General features: G+C 38.8%; 2 pseudogenes; one reads left to right on the top strand and one right to left on the bottom strand.

Annotated features, from left to right (window-relative positions):
• Positions 1-388: 388 nt before the first annotated feature.
• LOC123856737 (glyceraldehyde-3-phosphate dehydrogenase-like) lies at positions 389-1,390 on the top strand (annotated as a pseudogene).
• Positions 1,391-1,725: 335 nt separating this feature from the next.
• LOC123856736 (olfactory receptor 8B3-like) lies at positions 1,726-2,653 on the bottom strand (annotated as a pseudogene).
• Positions 2,654-8,385: the final 5,732 nt, after the last annotated feature.

Below are 8,385 nucleotides of genomic sequence, written 5' to 3'. Positions count from 1 at the left end.
GTGACATTTCAAGGAGACACATTACAGGCCAGGGAAGGGTATAGACAGGAGTAAAGATTATCTGATTCCTGATTCTAAAAGCATAGTATAAGAAACCCCCACAGGTATAAGATCACCATAGTGTTACTTTACATGATCATTAACAGACCTATTTATCCTTTTCCAGGAGAAAAAAACAAATTCCATAATGATAATGTAAAAAACAGAGATAAATTTGTTAATGTTATTCATAAATGGTTAAAGTGGTAAAAGGAGAAGACATTGTGAAAATGATAAGGAAGGAAGATCTATTATTAAAAAATTGGAAACAAATTGGGCTCTCTGCTCCTCCCTGTCTGACACACAGCTACATCTTCTGGTGCAGTGACAGCACCATCCCAGAGACAAGATGGTGAAGGTTGGAGTAAGTAGATTTGGCCACATTGGGCACTGGGTCACCAGGGGTGCTTTTAACTCTGACAAAGTGGATGCTGTCACCATCAAGGACACCTTCATTGACCTCAACTACATGACCTGCATATTCCAGTATGATTCCACCCATGTCAAATTCAAAGGCACAGTCAAGGCTGAGAAGAGGAACCCTATCATCAATGCAAAGCCCATCTCCATCTTCCAGGAGCGAGATCCCACCAACATCAAATGGGGCGATGCTGGTGCTGAGTATGCTGTGGAGTCCACTGGAGAAGGCTGCTCCTTACTCGAAGGTGGGGCCAAGAGGATCAGCATCTCTGCCCATTCTACTGATGCCCTCATATTTGCAATGGGTGTGAACCATGAGAAATATGACAACTCTCTCAAGATTGTCAGCAATGCCTCCTGCAGCACCAGCTGCTTGTCCTCTCTGGCCAAGGTCATCCATTACAACAATGGCATTGTGGAGGAACTCATGACCACAGTCCATGCCATCACTGCCACCAAGAAGACCATGCCAGGCCTGGCTGGGAAACTGTGTCATGATGGCTGAGGGGCTTCCCAGAACATCATTCCTGCTTCTACTTATGCCACCAAGGCTGTAGTCACGTCATCCCTGAGTTAAATAAGAAGCTCACTGGCATGGCCTTCCATGTCCCCCTACCCCAAAGTGTCAGTTGTGGATCTGAGCTGCCACCTGGGGAAAGCTGCCAAGTACTATGACATCAAGAAGCTGGTGAAGCAGGCATTGGAGGACCCCCTCAAGAGCATCCTGGGCCCCACTGAGGACCAGGTAGTCTCCTGCAGCTTTAAAAATGACACCCAATCTTCTACCTTCAATGCTGGGGCTGTCACTGTCCTCAATGACCACTTAGTCAAGTTCATATTCTGGTATGGTAATGAATTTGGCTACAGCAACTGGCTGGTGAACTTATGGGCTATATGGCTGCCAAGGAATAAGAGCCCACTGGACCAATAGCACTAGACAGAACAAGAAGAAAGAGGCTCTCAGCTGGTAGGGAGTACATGCCCCAACTCATCCCCCAACACACTGAGAATTTCCACACCTCTATAGTCTCCATCCCAGAACCCCTGAAGTATAGGAGGGAATTGGGGAGCCCTACCTTGTCATGTACCAACAATAAGGTATACTGTGTCCAGCCAAAAAAAATTGGAAACAAACTGACAGAAAAATCAAATTTCCTTCACAACGGTAACAAATATGTAGGATATGAACACTCCCACCTAAACCATTCTGACAAAAGAAACAGAATATACCAGTCTTATAATTATGCCCACAGACAGTGATTCTGATCAAAACACCCTCCTACTCTGGGTTTGTCTCAGAACAAGTTTAATGTCTTTGTTTCTCAAGCTGTAAATGAAGTGGTTCATCAAGGGAACCACATTGGTATAAAAGATAGAGGAGATTTTTCCCTCATCCATAGACCCAACAGAAGATGGTTTAAGATACACAAATGCACCTGACCCAAAGTAAAGAGAAACAGCAACTATGTGGGAACTGCAGGTTCTGAAGTCTTTGGACCCGCCCTCAGTGGAGCTGATGTGCAGGATGCTGGAGGATGAAACCATAGGAGACAAAGATGGTGACACTGGGCACAATGATGTCGATGTCCACCACAGTGAAAACCACCAGCTCATTGACATAAGTGCTCGTGTAGGAGAGCTGGAGCAGAGGGAAGATATCACACAAATAATGCTTGATAATGGCTGCATCACAAAAGGTCAGTCTCAGCATGCATCCAGTGTTAGCCATAGCACCCAAAATGCCATCAAATATAAACTAAGCATAAGGCTGGAACACATTTTAGGGGACACAGCAACATTATACAAAAGTGGGTTACAGATGGCCACATAGCGATCATAGGCCATTGGTATCAGCACATAACATTCAGAAATAGCAAAAAAACAAAAAAAGTAAAGCTGGGTCATGCACCTCCTGTAGGAGATAATATTCTTCTTTGATGTGAAGTTAATCAGCATTTTGGGTGTAAACACAGAAGAGTAACAGAGGTCTATGAAGGACAAATTGAAGAGGAAAAAGTACATGGGGGTGTGGAGGTGTGAATTCAGCCCGATTAGAGTTCAAGCACAAATTTACCAACACGGCAACCACATACATGACTAGAAACAGACAGAAAAGGGGGAGCTGGAGATCTGGTAGGTCTGTTAGCCCCAGCAGGATGGATTCAGTCACAAAAGAGGAGTTTGTAGGAGCCATTCTTCTCCAAGCATGATCTGTGAGCACAGGAAAATGGGATTACATTAGAGAAAAAGCCAGCTCATCCCACAATATCTTGACCTACAAAAGGGAATATACACTGGGAATATCTGAGGTCTGAGACTAACCAAATCTGGACCCAGAAAACCTGCCTTTGTCTCTATAATGATACTGAGAAACACTAACTCCCCCTTTATTAGAGGTTTATAAGTTAAATAGAGCAAGGAGTACCACAATTTAGCCTAGAGAGGGAAGTCCAGTCCTACCATATACAAACACGATTGCTGGAAAAACCAAGGGAAAAGGGAGAAGCAGGATGGACCAAGACACAATTGTCCTTCTCTGGACTCACCATCTCTCTTCCTTCACTTCAACCTCCTATCAAGCAAAAAGGGAGGCAGAGATACTCTAACCTGGTGCTAGTCTCTAATGCACATTAGACTTGGGGCAGGGTAGGGACTAAGAACATTGTTTCTAATCAAAAACTAAGAGTCTAGAACAAGCCCCATGTCACAGAATAAAAGCCATAAATCCTGAAGAGTGAGACTTCCATCCATGGAGAGGGAACTTACTGACAGAGATATTGTACCCTTGCACTCCTTAACTCTGTGAACATCCCCTCTTTTCCCCTTGAAGAGATTCCTCCTCACTTGAATCTCAGAACTGCACAAAATGAAAAAGAAAGCTGCATATCTTTGATCTCTGGATTTCCATCTCACAACAAGAGGGACATTCATATAAAGGGAATTCAAGAACTCACCCTCCTTAGGCCAGAATATTTCAGTGCTTCTTTATCATTGTTTTTTACCCCTGCAGTCCTGGAAGGGCAATTTCAGGTTCTGAGGCTTTTGTCCCTTTATTCTAAAACGATGTTGCATACACTTAATTCCAGGTATGCCCTAGAAACCTTTCCAAACTACAGGTCATAACTTCTGATTATGACCTTGAGTTCTCTCAAGCAGCAGAGGAAAACAGTCTATTTTTATCTCATTTGCCCCTTGTTAAGATACAGATGATTAAATGTGAGTTTAATGATACAATGCACCTGCTTATAAATAGAGTAGAAGCTTGCTCAGTCTCTTCCCCTTGGGATTAGATTCTAGATGTAAAAGAGAAAGAAGAGGATTGTATTTACACCCTAGACCACACATCTGTCTTTAGGTCCTTAGGGACTCCAAATTTACTCTAGGTTTCTCATCACTCTAGGGATTGTCCATCTCCCATGACAGAGCCAAAAATGAACTCCTATCTCCCTGTCATCTTCATCTCTGAAGGGAAATCTACTACACTGTTTATTTCCCTCTTTCTTCCCATATCCTAAATGGAAAATTTTCTCCAAGGGTTCTGCCTCCAGCATTCTTCATTCCTTTATCTGATATTTTTCAAAAGGGAGCATCTCACATCAATTGTCTCTTTCTTGAGGTATCTCTAAAATAATTTGCAATGTCGTATATTCCTTCTAGAGTTTTTACTTCTAAACATCTACTGGAAATGTGTACCTGACCGTTCTGCTGGGTTTTTTGTAATATTTCAGTAAGAGGTCATCTATTTCTTCTCATCACACACACACAAAATAATAGGACCTACAGAGTTTGAGAGTGCATGAATCCTACCTTCACTATTACTAATAAAACCCCAAGTAAATTACTTAATTTCTTTTTTCCTCTGATTTTTCATTGTAAAATAGGAATGGTAAAAATAATGCCATTTTCTTTTGATTGTTATGATGATGGTAAGTAAAATGGCTGGAACAGTGCCTGTCCCATGGTAAATGGTCAATTAATGTCAGCTGTCATTATATAGATTCTCATAAATTCCAAGAGAGCCTCCATCATCACACTCATCAGATATTTTTCCCTTTAATTCCTGTGTGCTCCAATAATCATAAGTTCTATAACCATCATTTTTGTCTAATTTATTTAAGTACATATAGTATACATACTAGGAACTCAATAAATATTTCTGAAAATGATGTGGTTCTCTGGTTACAAACCTTCAGAATATTTCCATATATCCCACATGCTAAGCAATAGAGTCTATAACCGCAATGACCTCCACCCCTTTCCTGAGCCACCACACAAATTCAGGCAGTTTTTAGGTTTTATTTTAACTCTACTACCAAACTATAGTGGCTCCTAATTATTTTCTAGGATTTCCACAAATGCCCTCTTATTTTACCATTTAAACTGCTGCTAGAATGAGCTCTGAAAGCTCAGATCTGTTATTCCCTACGTCAAGAACTTTCAATAGATCTCCATTATCTGGGGCAACTGCAATTTTGTCATGAAAGCAAATCTTGAAACTATGATTCAGCCTCAGTATAACTAAAGAAGAAATTGAGTCCAAGTTATTTTTTTTTTCTTTTCCATCTTTACAGGGTGTAATTTAAAATAATAATTATATATATATTTTTTAAGATTTTATTTATTTATTTGAAGAGAGAGGGTGAGCAAGAGAGCACAAGCAGGGGGAGCAGTAGAGGGAGAGAGAGAAGCAGACTCTCCACTGCACAGGGAACTGGACTCGGGGCTCGATCTCAGGAGCCTGAGATCATGACCTGAGCTGAAGGCAGCTGCTTAACTGACTGAGCCACCCAGGCACCCCATAATTTTATATATTTAAGATGAATGACTTGATTTTATATTTGTAAACAGTGTCAAATAATCATCACAATCAAGTTAAAGTATCTATCACCTAACATAGTTACCTTTATTTTATAGTGAGAACATCTCAGATCTACCCTCTTAGCAAATTTAAAGTATGCACTAAAGTATTGTTAACTATAGTGACATTAGTGTACATTAGATCTCCAGGATTTACTCTTCTTACATAAAGGAAACTTTGTACAGTTTGACCAACACTGTACAAGGTTTCCTTTTTTGCCCTACAAACTCACCAATGCCTGTTATCTATTGTCCTTTTGATAATAGCCATTCTAACAGACATGAGGTGATATCTCATTGGGGTTTGCATTTGCATTTCCCCGGTGATTAGTGTGATATTGAGCATCTTTTCATATACTTGTTGGCCATGTACATGCTTTCTTTGGAGAAATGTGTATTCGGGTCCTTTGCCCACTTTTTCATAGAGTTATTTCTTTTGTGTTATTATTACTATTGAGTTTTAGGTGTTCCTTGCATATTTTGGATATAACTTTTTAACAGATATATGGTTTACAAGTATTTCCTCCCATTCTGTAGGTTGGCCTTTCATTTTGCTGATTGTTTCCTTTGCTCTGAAGAAGCTTTTTATTTGATATAATCCCACTTATCTATCTTTGCTTCTGTTGCCTTTGTTATGGTGTCATATACAAAAAAATCTTCCATGTTATGCAAGAATTAATCAGGGTTTTCTCATGTATTCCATTGGTCTTTCTGTTCAACTTTATGCCAGTACCACGCTCTTTTGATTACTATAGCTTTGTAGTAAGTTTTGTAACCAGGAAGTATGAGTCTTCCTGCTTTACTCCTTTTCAAGATTGTTTTGGCTGTTCAGGGTCCCTGAGTTTCCGTATGAATTTTAGGATGGGTTTTTCTATTTCTGCAAAAAAAAAAAAAAGTCATTGGAATTTTGATTTGAATTGTGTTGAATCTGTAGATCACTTTGGGCAGCATTAACATCTTAACAATAGTAAGTCTTCCAACCTCTGAACATAGAGTATGTTTCTATTTATTTATGTCTTCTGTATTTACTTTCAGCAATGTTTTTTCATTTTCATTTTACAAGTCTTTTATCTCCTTGGTTAAGTATTTGATCCTATTTGATGCTGCTATAAATGAAACTGTTTTTTTCTTAATTTCCCTTAAGGATTGTTCATTATTAGTGTATATAAAGGCATCTGAACTTTGTGTGTTGACTTTGTATCCTGCTACTTTCCTAAATTCCTTTGTGGTTTTAATTTTTTGTCGACTAGAATATTCTACATATAAGATTTTAACATTTGAGAAGAGAGATATTTTTCCTTCTTCTTTTCCAATTTGGATAATATTTATTTCTATTTCTTGCCTAATGTCCTGGCTAGAAATTCTAATGCTGTGTTGAATAGAGGCTGTGAGAGTGAGCGTCCTTCCCTTGACCCTGACCTTTGAGGAAAAAGCTCCCAGATTTCAAACACAGCTTTTATTCTGTTGAGGTATTTTCCTTCTAGTCTTAGTCAGTTGAAAATTTTTATCATGAAAGGATGTTGAGTTTAGTCCAATGCTTTTTCTGAATCAATTCACACCACATCTTCTTTATCCATTCATCTTTTTAAAAAAATTTTATTTATTTATTTGACAGAGAGAGACACAGCGAGAGCGGGAACACAACCAGAGGGAGTGGGAGAGGGAGAAGCAGGCTTCCAGCAGAGTGGGGAGCCTGATGTGGGGCTTGATCCCAGGACCCTGGGATCATGACCTGAGCCAAAGGCAGACACTTAATGACTGAGCCACCAAGTCGCCCCTATGCATTCATCTTTTGATAGACGCTTGGGCTGCTTCCATAATTTGGCTATTGTAGATAATGCTGCAATAAATACAGAGGTGCATATATTCTTTCAAATTAGTGTTTTTGTATTTTTTTGATAAATATCCAGTAATGCAATTACTGGATCATGGGGTAATTCTATTTTTAACTTTTTGAGGGAACTCCATACTATCATTCACAGTGGCTGTACCAGTTTGCATTCCTAACCAATAATGCATGAGGGTTCCTTATTCTCCACATCCTTGCCAACTTGCTGTTTCTTGTGTTGTTGATTTTAGCCATTCTGACAGGTGTGAAGTGATATCTCATTGTGGTTTTGATTTGCACTTCCCTGATTATCAGTGATGTTAAGCATCTTTTCATGTGTTTGCTGGCTATCTGTATGTCTTCCTTGGGAAAATGTCTATTCATGTATTCTGCCTATTTTTTAATCAGATTGTTTTTTTAGGTGTTGAGTTGTATAAGTTCTTTATATATTTTGGATATTAACCCTTTATCAGATATGTCATTTGCAAATATCTTCTCCCATTCCATAGATTGTCTTTTAGTTTTTTTTAATTATGTTAATCACCATACATTACATCATTAGTTTTTGATGTAGTGTTCCATGATTCATTGTTTGCATATAACACCCAGGGCTCCATGCAGTAGTGCCTTTTAGTTTTGTTGACTGTTTCCTTCACTGTGCAGATTTTTATTTTAATGTAGTCCCAACAACTTATTTTTTGTTTTGCTTCTCTTGACTCAGGAGACATATTTAGAATAATGTTCCTATGGTGGAAGTCAAAAATTACTACCTGTGTTCCCTTCCAGGATTTTTATGGTTTCAGGTCTCATATTTAAGTCTTTAACCCATTTTGAGTTTATTTTTGTGTATGTTATAAGAAAGTGGTCCAGTTTCATTCTTTTGCATGTAGCTGTCCAGTTTTCCCAACACCATTTGTTGAAGTCTATCTTTTTCCCATCTCATGTTCTTGACTCCTTTGCCAAAGATTGACGATATAATCATTGGTTTGTTTCTGGGCTTTCTATTCTGTTCCATTGATCTTTGTGTCTATCTTTGTGCCAGTATCATACTGTTTTGATTAGTACAGTGTTGTAACATAATTGAAATCTAGAATTGTGATACCTCCAGCTTTGTTTTTCTTTTTCAAGATTGTTTTGGCTATTCAGGGTCTTTTGTGTTTCCATACAAATTTTAGGATTATTTATTCTAGGTCTGTGAAAAATGCTGTTGGTATTTTTATAGGGATTGCATTAAATCTATA

Source organism: Mirounga angustirostris, unplaced genomic scaffold (genome assembly GCF_029215605.1).
Source record: "Mirounga angustirostris isolate CCGP_5_RB_7025 unplaced genomic scaffold, mMirAng1.0.hap1 SCAF_13, whole genome shotgun sequence".
NCBI classification, from domain to species: Eukaryota; Metazoa; Chordata; class Mammalia; order Carnivora; family Phocidae; genus Mirounga; species Mirounga angustirostris.
Note: the sequence above shows the minus strand (reverse complement) of the source record. Positions and strands in the feature narration are given on the sequence as shown.